Genomic DNA, 20,829 nt, shown 5'->3' with positions numbered 1-20,829 from the left:
GCAAAAAGTCAAATTTCTTGTAGTGTGTGTATTAGTAGAGCTCCAAATGAAATAGTTGGTTTGTGATAAGGAAATTTTTTTGTATGTATCCAGTCATGGATATAACTTATCTCTAATGAATGAAGGAAGTCAAATTTCCATTAAAAAAAAAAAAATTCACATTGTATTTGCAGCAGCTTCAAATTTAATTTATGGGTTGCTTAAGAGTGATAGTAAAATAAATATATGAAATAAGTATTGTAATATTCTATCAAAAAATATCATTGAACATTTAATAATATCTGATAAATTCTTTTCAATAACCATAAATGTTTTAGAGCCGACTCAGAACCCAAATCCATCATAAAATTAAGGACACAAAATAGGAAAAAATTAGGGGAAAAAAAATGAATGTTGTCATTCAGTGAATATTCATCATGGCTATATTATTTTCTTAGGATATGAAATTTTCTTTCCTTTTCTTTTTATGTGCATTAGGATATGGAATCTAGGCTTCTTTTCATTTTCTCTTCTTCTTTTTTGGAACTTCATGCCACAAGATTAAAAAGATTATTTTGCAATAGTTTTCATTGACCTATTTTTTGAACGTTAAATAGTTAATTTGCATTGGTAAAACGATGACTTCAAAGTTCAAACCCGATGATTTTGGTTTTAAAATATTTTAAATGTACAATACTCTAACCTTAATTGTTTAGGAGCATTAGCATTACACTACTCAAAATATACGGTTCCCTAAAATTCAGAGTTCCATATTTAGCTATTTTTTTAAGCTAAAATTGACATGACCTGTAATGTTTCACTAAATTTAGAAAAACCTATAATTTATTACTTTCTAATGTGAAGTACAATAAAGAAACGATCTCCTAAAACTTTCGGAAAAAGCAAAAAATAACTAATCCATTGCGGAGCGCATCTCAAATGAATAGGACTGTTCATGCGGGCCGGATTTGGCCCGGCCCGGCCAGGAAACCGGATAACCGGAATTCCGGTTATGGGTTTCTGCCCGGATTTGATCTGGACCGGAACCCGCATTAGACAAACCGGATTTATCCGGTCCGGACCCGGGTAAGAAACCTAGGTTCCATATTAGTAACCCGGTGTAACCGGGTTTATATAAAAGGAAAAAAAAATTTAGTATCTCCCCCGGGCCCCGATCCTTCCCCGCCCCCCCCCAGTCTCTCTCTCACGCGAAACCTAGCCAAGAAACCTAGCCGCCGCTTCGTCTCAGGGTTCCCTATCTCCGAGATCTCGATGGTTAGTTGATGGAGAGAGAGCAGATATGGGAAGAAGATGGAAGTGCTTCGCTCGAAGGTCTTCGTCCCTAACTGACCTCTCTCTCTCTCTCTGTTTTGAGCCCCGAAACCCTAGTTATTGCCGTCATCCTCGTGACCCCCAAGGTTTGTTCTCTGCGATTTGGGTCCGTTTTATTCCTATTTGGGTCTCTGTAGATTTGTTTTCGAGTGGTTTCTGAGCTGGAAGAGGCAGAGGCCTCTGCAACAACTTTATTGCCGAGTTATTTTTGTCGGGTGGGTCTTTTTTGATGAGAATGTTTGAATGCATTTTAGGGTTTTGTTGTTTGAATGTTTTGATGAGAATATTGAATGTATTTTTTTGAGGAATATATTTGTGGGTCAGATCTGTGCTAGCATACGTATTTTTTGTTAGTCAATATTTTTTTGTGTTGATCCTCTTGTTGGTAGATGCCTTAGGATCTATTTGTTGATTTCTGGTTTGTTTCGGTGAGAATTTTTTGAAGGTTTGAGGAATATGTTTATGGGTTAGATCTGTTTAGTTGAACAAAGGAAAAAAAAATATTTTTCTAAGCACTAGAAGATTGGGTTTGTTGCTATGTACATGTTTAGATCTGTTTACGCATTGGGTTTTTGTGTTTCTTTCAGTTTCATTGACAGCAGAAGGTTCTGATCTGCTTTCTGCGATGCCATGTTTTTGGCATTGGGTTTGTATTGGGTTGCATTGGGTTAGTTATGAGAGAGAAACAATTAGAACTGCATTATGTGTTGTGTGCTTTGTTATTGAACCCCGCTTCCTTGGTGACCAATTATCTGACAAAAAGAAGAAAGTCCTTTGTTTCATTTGGTAGGTTTGAATTGTGTAGTTGTTTTGTGTAGGGGTTTTATTCGTTGGCATCTTACTTTTTAGGTTATCTTATGAATACCAAGATGTTTAATTTTAACCACGGTTTGCATAAGAGAGTTTATCAATAATATTTGAGGTCTCGCCCTCTTATGAAAAAAATGTTAATTAAGCCGGTACAAGGTTATGGGAAAGGTCAAATTGACTGTCGTTAAAAGGGCATGATGGTGTATAATCTGATCGGTTGCATTGGGTTTTTCACTCAAGAAGAGAAAATGGATTTGACATGTTTTTGGCAAAACAGGGAATTAGAAGAAAATTTTCCTTGTATCTGGATTTGGATGCCAGTCCAAATCTTGCTTTGGACTGCCAAGGAATCAACCAATCCCCGGTTAAAAATGCAAGCAGTACTAGTCTCTCTCCTGTCATGCTGCAACAGATGGTGGAAATGCATCTTCTAGTTGTTTTAAACTAAAGGCATATGCTTTGTAAAAGAGTGCACACGTGCAACTAGAATGATGTTGTAAGATCTTTCAGTTTGTAGTCATTTACTTTCCTTTTATCGCATCTATATGTGAATATTGTAGGTGCGAATATGTCATGCTAGTCATATATTTTATACAGAAATGTACTAACCTTCTGCTTCGTTCTAAGTTACTTGTTGCATGAACATCAGGCAGAGCTGGGGGAATAATCAGGTCGTGTACTGGGGGTAAAGGGGGATTTACCATGGCGTTTATTGTCATTAGAGGTTTCATGGTCTTGCATTTCTATTCCCTATTAACAAATATTGACAATATAATGGCCTAGTCCGGACTTTTTTCTTGTAGGACTGGTTATTGGTATTTCTGGTTGTCTTCTCTGAAATTACTTTGGATTATTGATTACACCTTTATGAAATATTGAAGCTACCTTTTTCTTTTTTCTTTTTTATTACGTGCCCAGACTAACTCCCCTAAGTTGGCACAAGTGGTAAAGGCGGGCTTGGGGATATGCTTAGACTCTTAAGGTTTAAATTTTCTTGCGTGTAAACAAATCTGAAGACTATTAGATTGAAAAAAAAAAAAAACCAGGTTCAATCTGGAATCCGGGTTTTACAAAACCCGGGTTCATCCGGGTGCCGGCCCGGATCTGACCCGGGTTAACCCGGTCCGGTTTCCGGCCCGGATTTCAAATCTGGGTTCCGGTTTGGGTGTACCCGGGTTCCCGGGTCGAAACCCGGATGAACAGCCCTACAAATGACTCGTAAAATAATAAAATTGCCAACTTTAGGTCTACTTGGTTATACATATGATATGAGAAGAGAAATATATTAATAGTAATAAAATAGTTTGTAAATAATAATGAAATAGTTTAAGTTAAGATGCTTTGTGAGGTTTTGAAAAAGGATAAGAGAAAAAATTGAATAAGAACATTATATAGTTAAAATATTATTAAAATATAATTTTTGTTTCAAAATTTAAATAATATAAATTATTTTTTGTGTTTTGTTTGGAAGTTTAAGAAAGTTGTAATAATTAGATAATGATTAAACGAAAATTTTAAAAATTTGAAATTAAAAGTATTTGTATTTGAGGACTCGTTTGAGTTATACAGATGAGATGATATAAGAAATTTGTGAATAGTAATGAAATAGTATGAGTTAAGATTTTTATGGAGTTTTGAAAAATGCGAAAGAAAAAATTGAATAAAAAAGTTATAAAGTTAAAGAAATGTTAGAATATAATTTTTCAATATATTTTTGTTTTGGGATGTAAAAAGGTTGAATTATTTTTTGTATTTTGTTTGAAAGTTTGAAAAAATTGTAATGATTAGATGAAAAAGTTAAAAAATTAAAAATTTAAAATTAAAAAATATTTATATTTGAATGGTAATTGTATGTTGACATAAGGTGAGATGATATGATATGAGATGGTTTTAATGGTTTGTGACACCAAACTAGGCTTGAATGATGTTTGGATGTTGAAATAAGATGATGATATGATATGAGATGAAATGAAACTAATTCAGGCTTGAATAATATTTAGATATTAAGATAAGATAAAATGAGATAGATTAAAACCATCTATAAAACCAAATTGGCCAAATTTCAGCTAGAGTTTTAGTAAAACCAATGCCAACTCTTTGATACGACACATGGTCGAGACAGAGTTAGTTATATTTTAGCTGCTGTGCTACTTTTGTGCTACTTTTGGCATTTTAGCTGGTCTACTCAAAACTTGACCTCACGTAGGATTTGCCATCTAATTCTCTAGGATAATAAAATATTATTTATTTATTTTTCTTTATCCATATTTTAATAGTATATTTTTGCAGATCAGATGGTCATATTTTATTATTTTCTCTAATAGTTATATTTTTTCTAATTTAATTATCATATTTTTAAAAAACATAGAAAACATTTGTATCCACTTTTCTATATCTACAGAAAATATGTTTGAGACTATCTATAATGTTAATACATGAACCAGGAAAAAATTAGTCAGAATCGTGTTTCTTTTATCGAGGGCCGCTCAATCGTTGTGTGTGGATTTTACGCACTGCTCACAACTGCGCGTGGTCCTCACGTGCCACCCATCCCGGCATCTTTTCTTGCCACATGAGCTAGATCACTGGAATCGACACCATTAGATCTTTTTAAATCTGACTTTTGTGGCTGAAAAGAGATAAGCACGATGCATTCACGCATGGTCACATATTATGAAGTCTACTAAAGTTAGTTCAAATTGTAATGTCATTTTTATCATCTATCTTATTGCTTTTTTTTATTGTTGATTAAAGAAAAGGTATTTGTCTCTTAGACGTTTGTTTGTAAATGTTGGGTCATCTCTTTCTATGAAAGGTAAGGTTGAGTTTTTGTTTAGGTAGAGTGTTGTCTCTTGAACATTTGTTTATAGAGAATATCAGTAGTAGTAAAGACCATACTAGTGACAAAAGGAAATAATGTACTAGTAGAGTTTCAAATGCATTAATTGGTTTATGAGATAATGGTTGATATGTGGATATCCTTGCATGTATTCGGTCATGAATGTAAATTTATTTGATGAATGAATGATGATAGTTTTCCTTTAAAAAAAAAAAATACAATAATGTAACAAACTATTATGTTGAACATAAATACTACAAATTTTTACTTTTTCTTAGTTATGTAATTATACACTAACCATTGTAAGTGCTTTTGTTGATCTTCATTTAGTTTTTTCTTAATTGTACTAGCAATTTGTTTTCTCTTATATAAGCTTATAATGTTTGGAAAGGATATTTAAGCGACCATAATTTTAGCTAAGAGATAAAATCAAGATGTGACTCAGACTCCTAAGAGAGAGATGACTCACACTCCTAAAAGAAAAAGACTTCACAAGGCTAATTAGACTCCTATCACGCCAATGAAATAACTTTTATAAATAGTCTACAGGAGGTAACAAAGACGGAAACTAGATTTACTTCATCTTTTACATATACTTACCTTTATGGTATTATTCAGACTTTAACATCGGAATGTCTCCAGGGCAACTAGTGCTGTGCATTTGTTTATTACAAGTTATCCGTGTGATTAGTGGTGTGAAACACGTCCTTAACATGGTATTGATCTATACAAACTTCAGCATGATTTTCCCACACCAACCACCACGCCATCGTACACAAATCGCAATTTCTTAATACCGAAGAGGGAGAGTAGGGGAATTCCACGACTCACGAGAATGTCTTTAAAAAAAAAAATTCAGATAAGATCTCCTGAACTTTGTTATTTTTTTGTGTTTACAAACTAATGTTGCAGTGAATAAAAAAAAAATACATATATTATACGTGGAGAAAGAACACAAGAAATGGAGGCACTGCACACGTGCACCATGCACTGCGCATGTGCCATGCATTGCGTACATAGGAAGGGGTATACAACGTGCACCCACTTCCTCCACCATGCGGAAGCCGTAGCCACTGTGACCCACTGGTGATACAGCAACGGTAGAGGCTTTCACCTGAAATTCATCGGATCAAAGTGTTGTGCACGTCATGCAAAATGTGGGCAGAGAGCAACAAGCTGCCAGAGGCCAACACACCGGTGTCTGTGAGCTTGCAGGGCAACCACCACCCACCAACCGCATTGCCGGCAGTTTCTGTAGCTGGTGGGGTGGTTCCCCAATACTGGTAGCCAGTCGCATCTGGCATTGCGCAAGCAGAGGATGCAAGCCGTCGAAGGACCACCAAACTAGGCATTTGTGTGCCGGCTAGCCCATCACCGACCACCACCTTGCTCGCCGGTGTTGTCTATCATTAGCGTGGTGGTTCTCGACCCATGGAGCTCCTCGCCATGCACCGCGCCATTCTTGGCCGTGCACACCAAAGGAGACCACTCGACACCAACTACTCCTCGCCATGCATATCGCCTTTCTCGCCTGTGCGCACCAAAGGAGACTACTCGGTGCCAACTATCGCTAGCCATGCACCTCGCTATTCTCGCTGTCCTGCACTCGCTACCCACGTTGTGCATGGCATTCACAGTGCATGTCAGGGACTTTCCTCTCAACCTTTCGTTGCTGCAGTAGCACACCATGAGGGCTGTGCACCATGTGAACACTGGGAGAACGACGGCGAGCAACTCAAGGGAACCAGCTCAACCACCACCTGCTTCGCCAGATGTTTATGTCGCTGGCAAGGAGGTCTAGACACCTCACAGTGCTGCTCGACAAAGTCCCTCACTGTTCTCGCCCATGCACACTACAGGCAACTTGCTCAACTACTCAAAACAAAGTAGCCGCCCACTGAGTTTATTCACTACGGAGTTTGTCAATGCTCCTCGCCACAAATCTGTATGGAAACCTCATGCCACGGATTGATACACCGAAATAGGGAGAAAAATATTCTCCAACTCATTGGATCATCAACGAAAGTTTAGATAAGTTTTTCTACTTTTTTTCCCCTTTGTATTTGTTTTACTACCATATGTGAAATACTGGGACAACATGAGAGGAATAGAGCAGATACATGACGTATACTATGTGTACATGCATGCCCTACTAGAAAAAGTACACGTACATGTATGTTCCACGTAAAACCTGCAATGTGCATGGGACGCACAATGTTGGCAAACTGTTGCATATCGGAGCTGTGTACCCACAGACTTTCGAAAGATCCGTTGTACCCAACAGATTGCAACCATAACTCCATTGCAACGCCATGGCCAACACAACTGAAGTGCATCTCACCACCCTCATGGCGAGCAACACTTCACCAGAGTCACACAAGTGTAGATAATATATCCCGGTTGCTATCTACTTTAATGACGGGCAGAGCCTCTTGGCAGGCAACAAGACCCACACCACTTTGCGAGAAACAAGACCCGCACCCCTTGGCGGGTAACAAGATTCGTGCCTCTTGACGAGCAGACAAGACCAATGCTTTGGGAGAGTGACCAGACCAATGCCTATTGGCTAGCAGCAAAATCAACACTGCCACCATGCAACCAGACCAAGGTCTCCGTGGAAGGCATATGTGGTTCTGTCACTGCCCGTGCCTAGGCATGGCTACCTGCTAGCATCTCCCATGTATCACGAGCCTTCACCATGCTTTAGCGGGGTGGCTCAGGTTCACAAATCTTGAATTTATAATTTGTATTACACTAACTTATTTAGTTTTTGTTTAAAATCTATAGGGTGATTGAACTTGGCCTCCCACCACAACAGTGCGGTTGAGTATCCCTCCATATACTAATGATGAGCCTAAACGACTTGCGGTGCAATGTAAAAAGGTCACAGAGGTCAATAGACTACACCATCCTTAAACACCTATAACGAGGCTTAGTAACTCACAGTGACATGTAAAAAGGGTGCGGAGGTTATTAGACCACGCCACCCATAAACACCAATGACGAGCCTAAACGACTCGCGGTGCTATGCAAATAAGGAAAGGTCAAGGACCACCCAACACTACTCACACCTCGTAAAGAGTCAACGGGCTGGATAAGTTATCAGATTGCCCAACCTCCCTCTTGATGTGCAAACAAGCGGGAAAGGTCAAGGACCGCTCGACCTCCCAGGCACTTAATAGGCAGGCAACTCTCTGGATTGCCTGACCTCTTTCACCTGGATCGCAATACGAGCACACTATCTTCTCTAGCAAACACCGAGTGTCTATGCTAGTGCCACAATTGCCGCTAGAAGGTTACCTATGGGAATGAGCCATCGAGCTCCACAACCGCATTGCGCGGGTTTCCTTTGGGAACAAGTCGACGAGCTAAGCAACTGCCTAATGTGGACCCAGGGAGTCGACAGGCTTTTTGGTCACTTAAGTGCGAGTTACTACTGGTGAACACCAACAACAAAATAAGAACACAACAACAATCTACGCAAGGGTTAGGAAATCCACTACTACCAACAAAAGCAAAAGCGATCACAAAAATACACACCAAAAACCAATAGACAAAAACAATCACTCTTGCTGACAATAAACGATCTCTCAAACAAACATACACACAAACAAATAAACTCAAAATCAAGCTCTGTGCTCACACATAATGTGGTTGAGTACATCTTCTGCCTATCTCTCCAAGCTGAGCCCCTCACCACTTTGCACAAAACAAACAAAAAACCAAGGAAGAAAAAACTAGGGACCGAAAGGGAAACCAGTGACCAAGTTTCTAAACTTATTTTGTAGATTATTGACTTGAAGATTCTTGTGATATTCCATTTTTACGTGTATTTTCACTGAATGAGTGTTTTTAATTTAATTAGTATGTTAGCTCTTTTATTTTAAATTATTATATTTTAATTGGTTTTATTTTATTTGATGTGGTGTTTAATTTATTTTAGTCGTTTTACGATTTAAAAAAAAAAAATCGTTTTCGTCGGGTCAGTTTTTGGATTCCGGAAGTGAGGACTGGACCTTATTTCTTTTCTCTCATCTTTTTTTTTTCTTTTTCCTTTTTTTTATTTTTTATTTTTTCTTTTCTTTTTCTTTCCCTTTTTCCTTTTTCTTTATTTCTTCTTCTTTCCTCTCCCCTCCCGCGCGCTACCCCTCTCCCTTCCCTTCCCGTCGTCGTCCGTTGACCTACCCAGACTAGCTGCCATCCGGCCGCCGTGGTCGAGACCACCCCCACCGGTCGACTCCCCTCCAGCCGGCACACCACCCCACCGAATCCTAGCCCCATCCGAGCCGCCGTTAACCCCATACGGCCCATCTAAGCCGCACGGCTTTTTGCTGTTTCCGGCACCGTCGCTCCACCTCCGGCCACCACCTCTTCACAACTTCTTCCACTACCTCTTGCCATCCTAAACCATCCAATTCCAGCCCCGATCCATTGCCAGAGAAACTCCCACGAGCTCAACTCCGTTCAGCCCCTTTTTGCACTTCCACCGCCGGTTCCACCGCCACCCATGGCCAAAGCTCACTTCCTTTAACTTCATAAATATCTCAAGGCCATTCCCTATCAATTTCGTGTCTTGGTTTGTCCCCGTTCGAAAGTGGGTAATTTACTACCCACGGCCACAGTGTAAAATACACTGTTACATTGATTTTCCTCCGCCATTTGCAACGTCGTAAGCTTTCAAAAAATACCTTATAGCGCTATAAGTATTTTCTAAACTCTATTTTAGATTTAAATATATTTTTACTCTTACAATAAATTATTGGGCTGGTTGGTTGATTCTGGATTGAGTCCGAGGAGTTCGGGGGTCGGTTGGATTGAGGACGGAGTTGTTGGGTTGATGTTGGTATTTGTTTGAGATATTTGTGCATTGATGTTTGCTTTGTATAGTGCACGCATGTTCATGTTTAAAAAGGAAAAACCAGATTTTTGTGTAGTTGCATGCATGTACATGTGTTTGTAAAATGAAAACTGAGCTTGTAAGCGAGAAATGATTTATGATATATGTGAACGGTTGGATTGACTAGTTTGAGTCAGAGGCACGCAGCGTAGGGATGGTGGTAAATAGGACGGTGGTAGAATCCCGCCTGTGGTTCTCGCCTATGGTGCACGCGGTGTAGGGATGGTGGTAAGCAGAGACGGTGGTAGAATCCCGCCTACGGTGCACGCATAGGGACGGTGGTGAGCAGGGATGGTGGTAGAATCCTGCCTGCGATTCCTGCCTACAGTGTTATGATGGTTTGGTTTTTGGGCCATTATCGAGGATAATAGCGAGATTATGTTTAAGAGATATGTTCTGGGCTAAAATGGGATTTTGGCGTGCGTGGAAAATTGTGATTTACGGGTCATGTGCATTTGCATTCTTTCATGCATGTTGTTTGAGTTTAATATGTTTTTATCTAGTGGTGTTTTGATCTTACTTACCTGTGGTACCATTTTTGATACCGTAGATTTTGATGCAGAGATTGAGAAGGAGGAGGAGGCTGAGCCTGAGGAGGCTGCTCTGCCGGAGTTTTGAGTTGGAGTTTATGCCTAGTAGTTTGGTGTTGAACAATATTTATAACTTGTAATATTTTATTATGTACATTTTGAACGGTTTTGTATTAAACAAAAAAAAATTCTGGTACTTAGTTATATGACTTCGTTTATCCTCTGCGTGTTTTCTTTGCACATTTGTTGTTTATACAGACACTTGGCACTTGGCGATAGGGTGGTGACCCGTATTGTCATCATCCCGACGTCTCGATTTTCCTGTATGCGTACGTGGGAATTTGGGGGCATCACAATTCTCAAGACCTTTTAAGGCTTCTAAGGCTTCAGAGCTACTAGAATTGCTTTTTCTGCAGGTTACCTCTATCACAGTTGACTTGAAGATTCCCAAGACAACCAAAAGGCCGAGCCACCAAAGGTCGAGCCTCATTCATGGTACAACCAACTAGTAGCTAACTAAAAGGAAGTGAAGACACTCATACACACTAACTAGCATGGATCCTTGACCAGGTAGGGAAACACAAAAGCAAGCAGATGCCCACGAGCTAGCAGGGTAAAAGGTAGGTACAAAGAATGCAAAATATTTAATTTTCCATGTGCCAACACAAAGAAAATTAGCGGAATAACTGGAATAGATATTTCAGCCCCCACAATTTTAGCTTAAGAAGGGACTTAGACTCCTAAGAGGAAGATGACTCATACTCTTAAAAGGAAAATGTCTCACAAGGCTAATTGGACTTCTATCACTCCAAGGAAATAACTTCTATAAATAGCCTATAGGATGTAACAAAGACGGGAACTATTACTTCATTTTTTTACATACACTTACCTTTATATTATTATTCTGACTTTAGCATCGGAGTATCCCCAGGGCAACCAATGCCGCCTCCTTGTTCGTTGCAGGTCATTCGTGTGGTTGGTGGTGTGAAACACGTCCTTAACAATATTAATTACTTTTCATATCAATTAATCAAAAATAAGATTTCTAAATGTTTGTTGCGCCTAAACTTTGACTCAAATTACTGAACCAAAAATTCAGGACAGTTTTACCTGCAAGAAGTATAGAAGTGTTGTAGTACCTAAGATGATCGAATCCATAAGGATTGATTTATGTGATAAGGAAAATAAACTCAAAAATGAAAATAAATTACTAAACGGAACGTGCAATCAAATAGAAGAGAACATTACTAAGATGAAAAATTTTTAAAGTAACAAAATTAACCTAAACTGATAAAATAAATCGATATGGAGAACGATTAAGATTTTGACGATCCATCTAATAATTTAGAATATTTTTTTCGATCAATTTACTTCAATTAAACTAGAATAATGATTCCGTTTAATTGGAAGATTTAGCATTAAAGGCTAAGAAAAATAGTCGCTAATGATTAAGCATGAATGATTGATGATTATAACATTCACAAGCTCATTTGAATATATTACAGGGATTTTTTTTCAAGCATTCAATATATTTGAAAATCACAATGAATCAAGATAAATGTATAGATAATCAAAGTATTTAATAATAAAACCATTCAATCAATTAAACTCACAATAGAAATTCTAATATTGATATGAAAACAATGTTTAAATCATTAGATTTCATTTCTAACACTAGTACAAAAATTTAGCCAACCATATTCATCACAAGAGCTGTGGAAATCAAATAAACATTTTCCATGATAAAACTAAAATAAAATACTAGATCAATAGTAGAAAAGTAACCCTCCAAAAAGAAAAAAGATGGAGAGACAATAGAGTTAAAAACTGCCTTTCTGAAACCTCCCTTGCTCTCCGTAAAAGCCAACTAGCATCCAAAGCCTTCAGGACCAAAAGTCTCAAGGTCAAAGAAATTCTTTTCCAGTCCCTATGCCTCTTCCAATAGTCCTTCCGTCTGCCAGTTAGCTGCAAGTCTTCCCTTTCCTTTTGTTCCGTGTGCTTTCTAGGAGGCTGCCCTCTTTCCGTTGAAGTCCAAGAAAAAGAAACCCCCGGTTCCTTGCAGCTTGTCTCCACTTCTAAAACATCCTCCTCTATTTTTCCTCTCCAACTCTCCGTCTCCCAGTAAAAAAACTAGACCTCCTTTTTCATTTCTTCCTCCCCCTTTTTTAGTTGTCTCTCGCTACTCTCTTTTTCCACTCCCCAACAAAGAAAGCCCCTGTGTCAGCGTCCTCTGCCCAAAACAAGCAAGCTCTCTTCAAAGCCGCCCAAAACCAGTGTCCAAAACAAAAGAAAGAAAAAAAAAATAAAATCCTTTTCTCCCCTCTGAAAAATATAATAAATTGCCCCCAGTCCATAAACTCACTTTTTCCGTATATAACTCATCCCTTTTCAAACAATTTTTTTTTTTAATTTATTATTATTATTATTATTATTATTATTATTATTATTTTGTGTTCAACGTCCCCAGACCAAGAAGGTAAGCCCCTGTTCTCAAGTGTTTCACCCCGCAGCTCTAATTTCTTCTTTTGTATAAGTCCCAAGTACAAGCCAGCCACATTTCGTTTAAGCCCTCCTTAAAATGCCACTCTACTATGCATGCCTTTCCTCAACCTGCTCTTTTCCTTTCTAGACACAAAAAAAGAAAAAAAGAAAAGAAAAACACTTCCCACGTGATACCTGTGCAGCCCCTTCAGAAATCTTTAAAAGCTTGAAAATAAAATATAGCAAGAAACAAAAATAAATTAAAAGCAAGACTAGAATATTAAAAATATACTGTGCATGTGAAGAGTTATTGTCTAATTAAATCATAAGTTATAAAATTAAATATAAATGATGATATTAATCAATTTAAATCACAATTTAAATCACAATCATAGGTTATAAATATACTATTGAAAATTTTTTCATCTAGAATATTAAAATATGTTGGTTCTAAATATATGAAATATATAATATTTCAGCTCAATCAATATCTTTATTTCTTTAAAGTTTTTTTTATAATTTTTGGAAAACTTCTTTCTTGGAGGCCTTCTAATATTATTTTCTAAATAATTAGAATATCAATATTATTTTTTAGGGAATTTAAGGGCATTTATTTCTTAATAAAGGCCATTAATAATTTACTTTTTAAGAGGCCATGAGTACTTCCCCTGTCATTTATACGAGTAATATTATATTTAAGTTTGAAATGTGCAAACCCTATTTAAGTCTTTTGAAAAAAAAAATAATAATAAAGAAGAGAGAAGAGACGGTGAGACCCAATATTAAATACTTTAAATAGATTTTATTATATTTTAAAAAGTTTGCACACTCTAAACATGCAAAAATCATTTTCCTCCGGCTAAGACCTGTAGTCATGTGTATGTCCACCATGCTCTTATTATAAGAGGAGTTTTGCTACTCATATTTTCATACATCACATATTATGTGTTTTTTTTTTCCCTTAACTAAATGTGTGGTATATGAATAATGAGTAGAAAAATTCAATTAGTTTAATAAGAATAAAATTTTTAAAAAATAAGAATAAATTTTTAAAAAAATAAGAATAAAATAAAAAAGGTATAATGTATGGTATGTAGAGATAATGTATAGAATTTTTCAGCACGGGAATTCACCTTGCTCTTCTTGTAACAACCTTTGTTTTTATTTTTCTAAGCCTTCTTGCAACAACTTTGCTCATGAGAGTGAAAGAAGAAAAGAATTTGGGTATAGTTTCTTTAATATTTGTGAAAGTGAACTATAGAGGACTTATTTAAAAAACAAAAAAGAGAAATTATATCCATTAATGTCATGCCCAAAACATGTGGCACTAACAGATGATTAAGATATTGAAATTGTGGTAGCCATGGGACTGGCTAGCCAAAATATGAATAGAGTACACACTCCTACTTGCATAAGCAAGAGTATGAAAATTGAAAAATTGAAATGAAACGAAAAAAAAAAAAAATGAAAGGATGAGCAGTGGTAGTGTGACGCCCCCAAATTCCGTTTGGGATCGAACGGACATTTGAAGCGTCGAGACATGCAACACAAGGTTACATGCCCCCGTTCATGACATATAAGATGCAATGTTCCTAACATGCATATAACAATATGCAATATTCACAGCGAATAAATTTTTTTTTTTAGCAATACTATGCACCAAATTGAAAATATCTCAAATGCTTAAAACATACTTCATACATAAAAACCCATTGAACAACTAAGATTACAACACTATTCCAAAATGGTTATGATCCAAAAAGTACTAGAGATGCAATTCTATCGTATAAGTAGTAATTTACGTTAACTACTATATTAACATTAATGTTGCATCGTCGCTTAGTCAACTGTGTCTAGTTGGTCAGCTCCTGATCCTCCTTCAGGTCTTGTAACAAGATCTACCATTCGGGAGGAATGGTAGTTGGGACTACCATAGTGAGATTTGATTATAAATCTCAGTAAGTTAACAACAACTTCCACACAGGCTAATGATGCATGGATGACAGTAAAAGCATGAATGTATAATCAAATTTATAAGTAATTAAAGCATAACTTGACGTACAACATAACATAATTGACATAACTTAAATTGAAACGTGAACTGAACTTGACTTGACATGAACTTGATCTGAAACTTGTCTTAACACGAACTTGTTTTGAAACTTGACTTAACATGAAAAACACATACTCCACAGTTGTTGTAGCCCCATGTATTTTACGTATAAATACATACTCCACAGTTGTTGTGGCCCCATGTATTTTACGTGTAAATACATGAGGCCACAACTTGACGTACAACATAACATAATTGACATAACTTAAATTGAAACGTGAACTGAACTTGACTTGACATGAACTTGATCTGAAACTTGTCTTAACACGAACTTGTTCTGAAACTTGACTTAACATGAAAAATACATACTCCACAGTTGTTGTGGCCCCATGTATTCTACGTGTAAATACATACTCCACAACGTGTAAATACATACTCCACAGTTGTTGTGACCCCATATATTTTACGTGTAAATACATACTCCACAGTTGTTGTGGCCCCATATATTTTATGTGTAAATACATACTCCACAGTTGTTGTGGCCCCATATATTCTACACGTCACAATGCAGTTAAATACATACTCTACAGTTGTTGTGGCCCCATGTATTCTACGCATCACAATGCAGTTAAATACATACTCCACAATTGTTGTAGCCCCATATATTCTACGTGTCACAATTGCTGTGTCTCACGTAGTGTATGCGTCACAATTACTGTGACCCCATACTTCGTGTGCCACAGTTGTTGTGGACCCCATGAAACTGAATGTAACTCAAGATGAAATGTGACTGGAATACGAAAGGACTGAAGTCCTGACGTAACATAACGTGACTTGAACATAACTTGAAATACATGACCAACTTGAGATAGAAACATTTCGTAACATGGCATAACATATAATAGACAATATATTTAACATGACATACTTGCAACAGTGAATATTACAAGACTTGACATACATGTAATAGATGGCATACTTAGCATGATGTACTTGTAATGTACAGCAATACATGACAGAATATATTATGTAACAGATAAAAACTGATGACAGAATAAATTCTGTATAACAGACAATTACGTGATGACTTGGCATGGTATGACATATATGATAACACACATACATGCACTGTAGTTCCTTTACTTAGTACACATACACAATAGACTACTAGTAAGTTAAAAGCTAACTTACCTCGATCTCCGCGTTTCTTATAAAACCTCAAGCGCGATCACGAGAAACTATAATTAGTGATTCTAAAAGTTAGCACTAAATCACTAATAATTTGAAATATGTAAAATACTAAATTAAAGAGTAAAATTTTCATTTTACTCTCTACATGTAGGAAAATGACTGTTTTACCCATAACTTAAGGATTTTGCATACTAACTCCAAAAGTCACCAAAATTTACATGCCTCATGTAAATTTTATCCTCAACTCAAATATCAATTTAGAAAAATTTAAAACTAATTACAACTATTAAAACTCTATAGGGCCGAAATTCCCATATGCTATTTCCATTGATTTTTGTTTCTAACTTGTTTTGATTAACCTTTTAATCTATGACTTATAAAGATGTGATCTTCAAACCAAATCATCACATGATTTAAAAAGATGTCCTAAAATATATATAAGTTTCTAATTCAAGATCACATGATTAAACATTAATCAAAACATAAATTGAGCCAATAACATCCACACTTTGGCCTATCTGAATATTTCTTTGCATAAAATTTTATATCTTTGAAACTAACATCAAATATCTTAAAAATAATAATATAAAATGTATATAAGATGCTTAGGATCTTCCAATAAAATTATCAAAGTCATTGGAATAGGTTTAGACCACCAAAAAGTTAAACTTTCTCAAAACAGAAACTGTTTTTCCTCTTCCAGTTTCTAAGTTTCTAAATCTAAGAAAATCTTTCATAAAAACCTTTAATCATGCAAAAATCCTCAACCAATAATCATATACACATGTTAACAATGCTCCATAAAAACTTTCGGACCAATATCTATCCATTAGCTTGGTCAAAAACTCCAAACTATAACATATTCTCCAGTTTATCTCCCAGAATGACCTTTCTATAGTTTCCACAATATTTGACTGACCAAATGATTTTTAAATGGGACAAATAATATATTTACGTAAACTAGACTAAAAAAAGAACAATTTATATGAAGGAGACTTTATGATAAAACACTTACAAAAGCTTCGAAATGGGTGTGCAAAAGAACTCCTAAAAGCTGTCCGAGAGAGAGTGTTTGGTATTCTTTTAATGGAAAGTGTAAATGAAGATAATTTCGTGGGGGGAGAGGTGGCTGGAGATACTTATGGATGAGATATGGAAGAGATGAGGCTGGAGTGAGAGTTAAGTGTAGGTCTCTCTTACCTAGAATGAGAGTTAAGTATAGGACTCTCTTACCCGATAATATCTACAAAAATCATCTCAAGATATTTTTTACCCAATAATATCCACGAAATTAGCTTAATATATTTTTATCCAATAATATCCACAAAATTAACTTAAGATATTTTTATCCAATAATATCCACAAATTAACTTAAGATATTTTTATCCAATAATATCCACAATTTTGAACTGACGTTTCGTCCGAAAATATGAAAAAGTGTTATTGTGCCATAAGACCTTAAATGACCCTCCGAGTCTAATGACACAAACCATAATACATTTTGACACTTCTAACTATCTCCAATAATAAAAAACACACTTCTGATACCATAGTAAATAATAACACTAATTATGTAGTTAGACTAAAACTTATATGATTAATGGATTTGTAAAAACTTATAAATTTTCACGAGGTTCCTAAAGTCAATAGCAATTCTACAATTGAATTTCTAGCAGGTTGTTACAGGTAGTCTGGTAGACACTGTGCCAGTGTCCTCGTGTTTTCCGCCCCTAGAAATTGGATGATAGAAAAAAAATAAATTTACTCATCATATTTATTATATACACAACACATGATTTTTTAATTTTTTTTCTTTATCCAATATATGGTGTATGGATGATTAGTAGAAGAATTTAATTAATTTAAGAGAAATATAAAAGATTAAAAAAATAAATGTAGTGTGCGAGTTAATAAGTAGCAAAACTCTTAACAAAAATGTCAAAGAACTAAACAAAAAGAAATGGCTTGACAACAAATACTTCATGGGCATTTTCTCTTCTTCAATAGCCGGTGACAACTACTTGTAACCATCCTTTTCAAATGAAATTACACTTATCACTAAGATTTGGTAACAAATTTATGAGTACACTTTTAAAGAAACTTTATTATTGGGTTAATAAAATATAAATCACATCCCAAAAGATAAAACCTAATTAGGTCCATTGATCAAGCTCATTGAACTGGATCCTACACACAAGGTAAGAAGGTTGGGCGAGCGGCCCGAAGGTATGTCAACTAGGGACGAGGGTAGAGCTATAGGAGGAATGTGATAGCCCACCTCATTGCTCATAAGAAGCCCATCTTGAAGAGCATGCCAATGGCCTGTGGAACGAACCTGTACATGTCAAGAAAGGCCTCATCAAGAACCTTATAGGGCAAGTCCTTCATATGCAGGAGTGGTCCTAAGGCCTAGGGGGTTACCGCATTAAATGCAATGACATGCTCCCTCAGGGAAGTACAATTTCCAAACTATTAACTATCAAAAGTAGTAGGTGAGACTCCTGTCGTTGGCGAGATACAAATAAGGAATAGAGAGAAGATCTAAAGGTATGCTCACACTCTACCTTTTGAATAATTAAGAATAATGGTGGCAACTGGCTTAGGTATCAGAGGTGACACTTGACCAAGAAGGCCAAGCGCATCTTATTTTTGGATTTCCGGTTGAAGCAGGATCACCTAGGATTAACGCAAACACAATTGCTAGTGTGCAAAACACATCCTTAATAGTTGGCACCATTAGTGGGATCTTGGAAAACTCAACGTATCTTTTGCATGCCTCCAGCAAGGTGCTCCCAAGCAACCCGTGATCGAGAAGCTCTCGCTATTAATGGGTGAACAACTGATAACATGGGTGGTACAAGATTTTTCAAGATAATGGAGATGTTGAGAAAGATGCCCTTAGAAGTGAAGAACCTCCAAAGGAATAACCAAGCTCTAAACGAAGAGATACAGACTCTGGGGAAGACATTGCGCTGAGCCGCAATGAGCAAAACAAAGTGGAGTCCCAGAGTGGAGGAAGGCTAACTTTTGATGATAAAGAAAAGAGAAGGATGCACTACGAGCTAGGCAACCTTATGGACAAACACAAGGAAATGGCTAAAAGGATAGGCTTAGTCTCGTTTGTTGACCACCTACTTAGTATTATAGATTTTCCCTATAGCACAAAGATCATAATGTTATTGCTCCTACCTAAGTTCAAAGTTCCCTAGATCGACCTATATGAAGAATCTAGGGACCCTGTTGAACGCTTGAGCGTTTAAGGCCCATATGACACTCCACGGTTTCCCTGGAGAAGTTGCATGTAGGGCTTTTCCCGTTCAATCGACAACGGGGCTGGGCAAGCAATCCCTAGCCCAGTTTACATCAAGTAGATGTAGAAGATGACCGGCAGTGTATATTCCTATAGTGAAGCAACAAAAAGATGAATGCTTGAAGGCACACCTTACGTGGTTAATAAGGAACACATGACAACAGATGATTAGGATGATAAGATTATACTCGTAGCAATTTTAGGAGGCATTTGGCCTAGGAACCCTATTATGGTGAAATTGGAAAGAAAAACTCCTATGACATTGCAAGAGTTCATGAACAAAACATACACTTTTGTCAACGTGGAGGATACCTTGAGAGCCTTAATTGCCCCAAGAGAATCCAAGTTGGACCAAGCAGAAAGAAGATCGAAAGAAACTAGAAGTGACAAGGGTTGTGAAAATGAAGTAAAGACAAGAAACATCCATACGAAAAGAGAAGAGATAGTAATGCAACATCTAAGGGTTAGAGCTTTAGGAAAACACATGCGAACCTAAATGTACAAGTGGAAAGTGGGGGACACATGCATCGGGATGGTGAATGAGATGAGCACAACAGAGAAACCTGCCACTTCTATGCCAACCACAACACGGAAGGACATAGGATAAAAGATTGCCTCAACCTCAAAAGAAGGATAGCAGCAATGCGAGAAAATGGGAAATTAGAGTGATTGGTCGCTCAACCTGCCTCACCCCAAGGATAGTCGATGCTTAGGTGGCAAAGACGGACCTAGGGACCTTGAAGAAGTGAGAGCCCGAATGAAGAAAGATGATGCAGGGGGATGCCGAGGGCAATCATCTCCAAAGCCCTCTTAGAATGCACCCCACTGTGATATCCAAATGATAGTAGGTGGATTCTGGGGGCAGGTCAACCTCTTCTAGTAGAAAGGTGAGATGCAGAGAAGTTTTCACCATTGAAATAATATCGAAGCAAAAGAAGGCCTAGAAACCCATCACCATCTCCTTCGACAATGGAGACTGTGAGGGGATACAATACCTACACAACGATGCTCTGGTAGTGATGATGCTAGTTGCCAATCACACCACCGAGAGAATACTGATTGACAAAGGAAGTTTAGCAAGCATCCTCTTTTGGGATGGTTTCACAAAGATGGGAATTGCTTGGATTGGCTATGCCTATTTCCAACACTAGGGGTGTAAAAAAAACTTGGCAAACCAAAAAACCGGCTCGGACCGGACTGGACCGGACCGGTTGTGCTGGTTTTGGACTGGTCCGGTCCGGAACCGATTTTTATAAATAGGAAACCGGCTGGTTCCGGTTAATATTGGACCGGTACTGTTTATATATATATATATATATATATTTATTAATATATATATATAATATGTTTTATATTATATATACTTTTTATATAAAATAATATAAATTATAATTATATATAAGATAA

General features: G+C 36.9%; 1 long non-coding RNA gene across 1 annotated transcript; it reads left to right on the top strand.

Moving 5' to 3' along the window:
• The first annotated feature begins 1,044 nt into the window (after positions 1 to 1,044).
• On the top strand, positions 1,045 to 2,974 carry LOC122315362. Its single transcript, XR_006244017.1, has 2 exons — positions 1,045 to 1,397; positions 2,399 to 2,974. It is a non-coding gene; the product is annotated as an uncharacterized LOC122315362 (long non-coding RNA).
• The last annotated feature ends 17,855 nt before the right edge of the window (positions 2,975 to 20,829 follow it).

Source organism: Carya illinoinensis, chromosome 7 (assembly GCF_018687715.1).
Source record: "Carya illinoinensis cultivar Pawnee chromosome 7, C.illinoinensisPawnee_v1, whole genome shotgun sequence".
NCBI classification, from domain to species: domain Eukaryota; kingdom Viridiplantae; phylum Streptophyta; class Magnoliopsida; order Fagales; family Juglandaceae; genus Carya; species Carya illinoinensis.
Note: the sequence above shows the minus strand (reverse complement) of the source record. Positions and strands in the feature narration are given on the sequence as shown.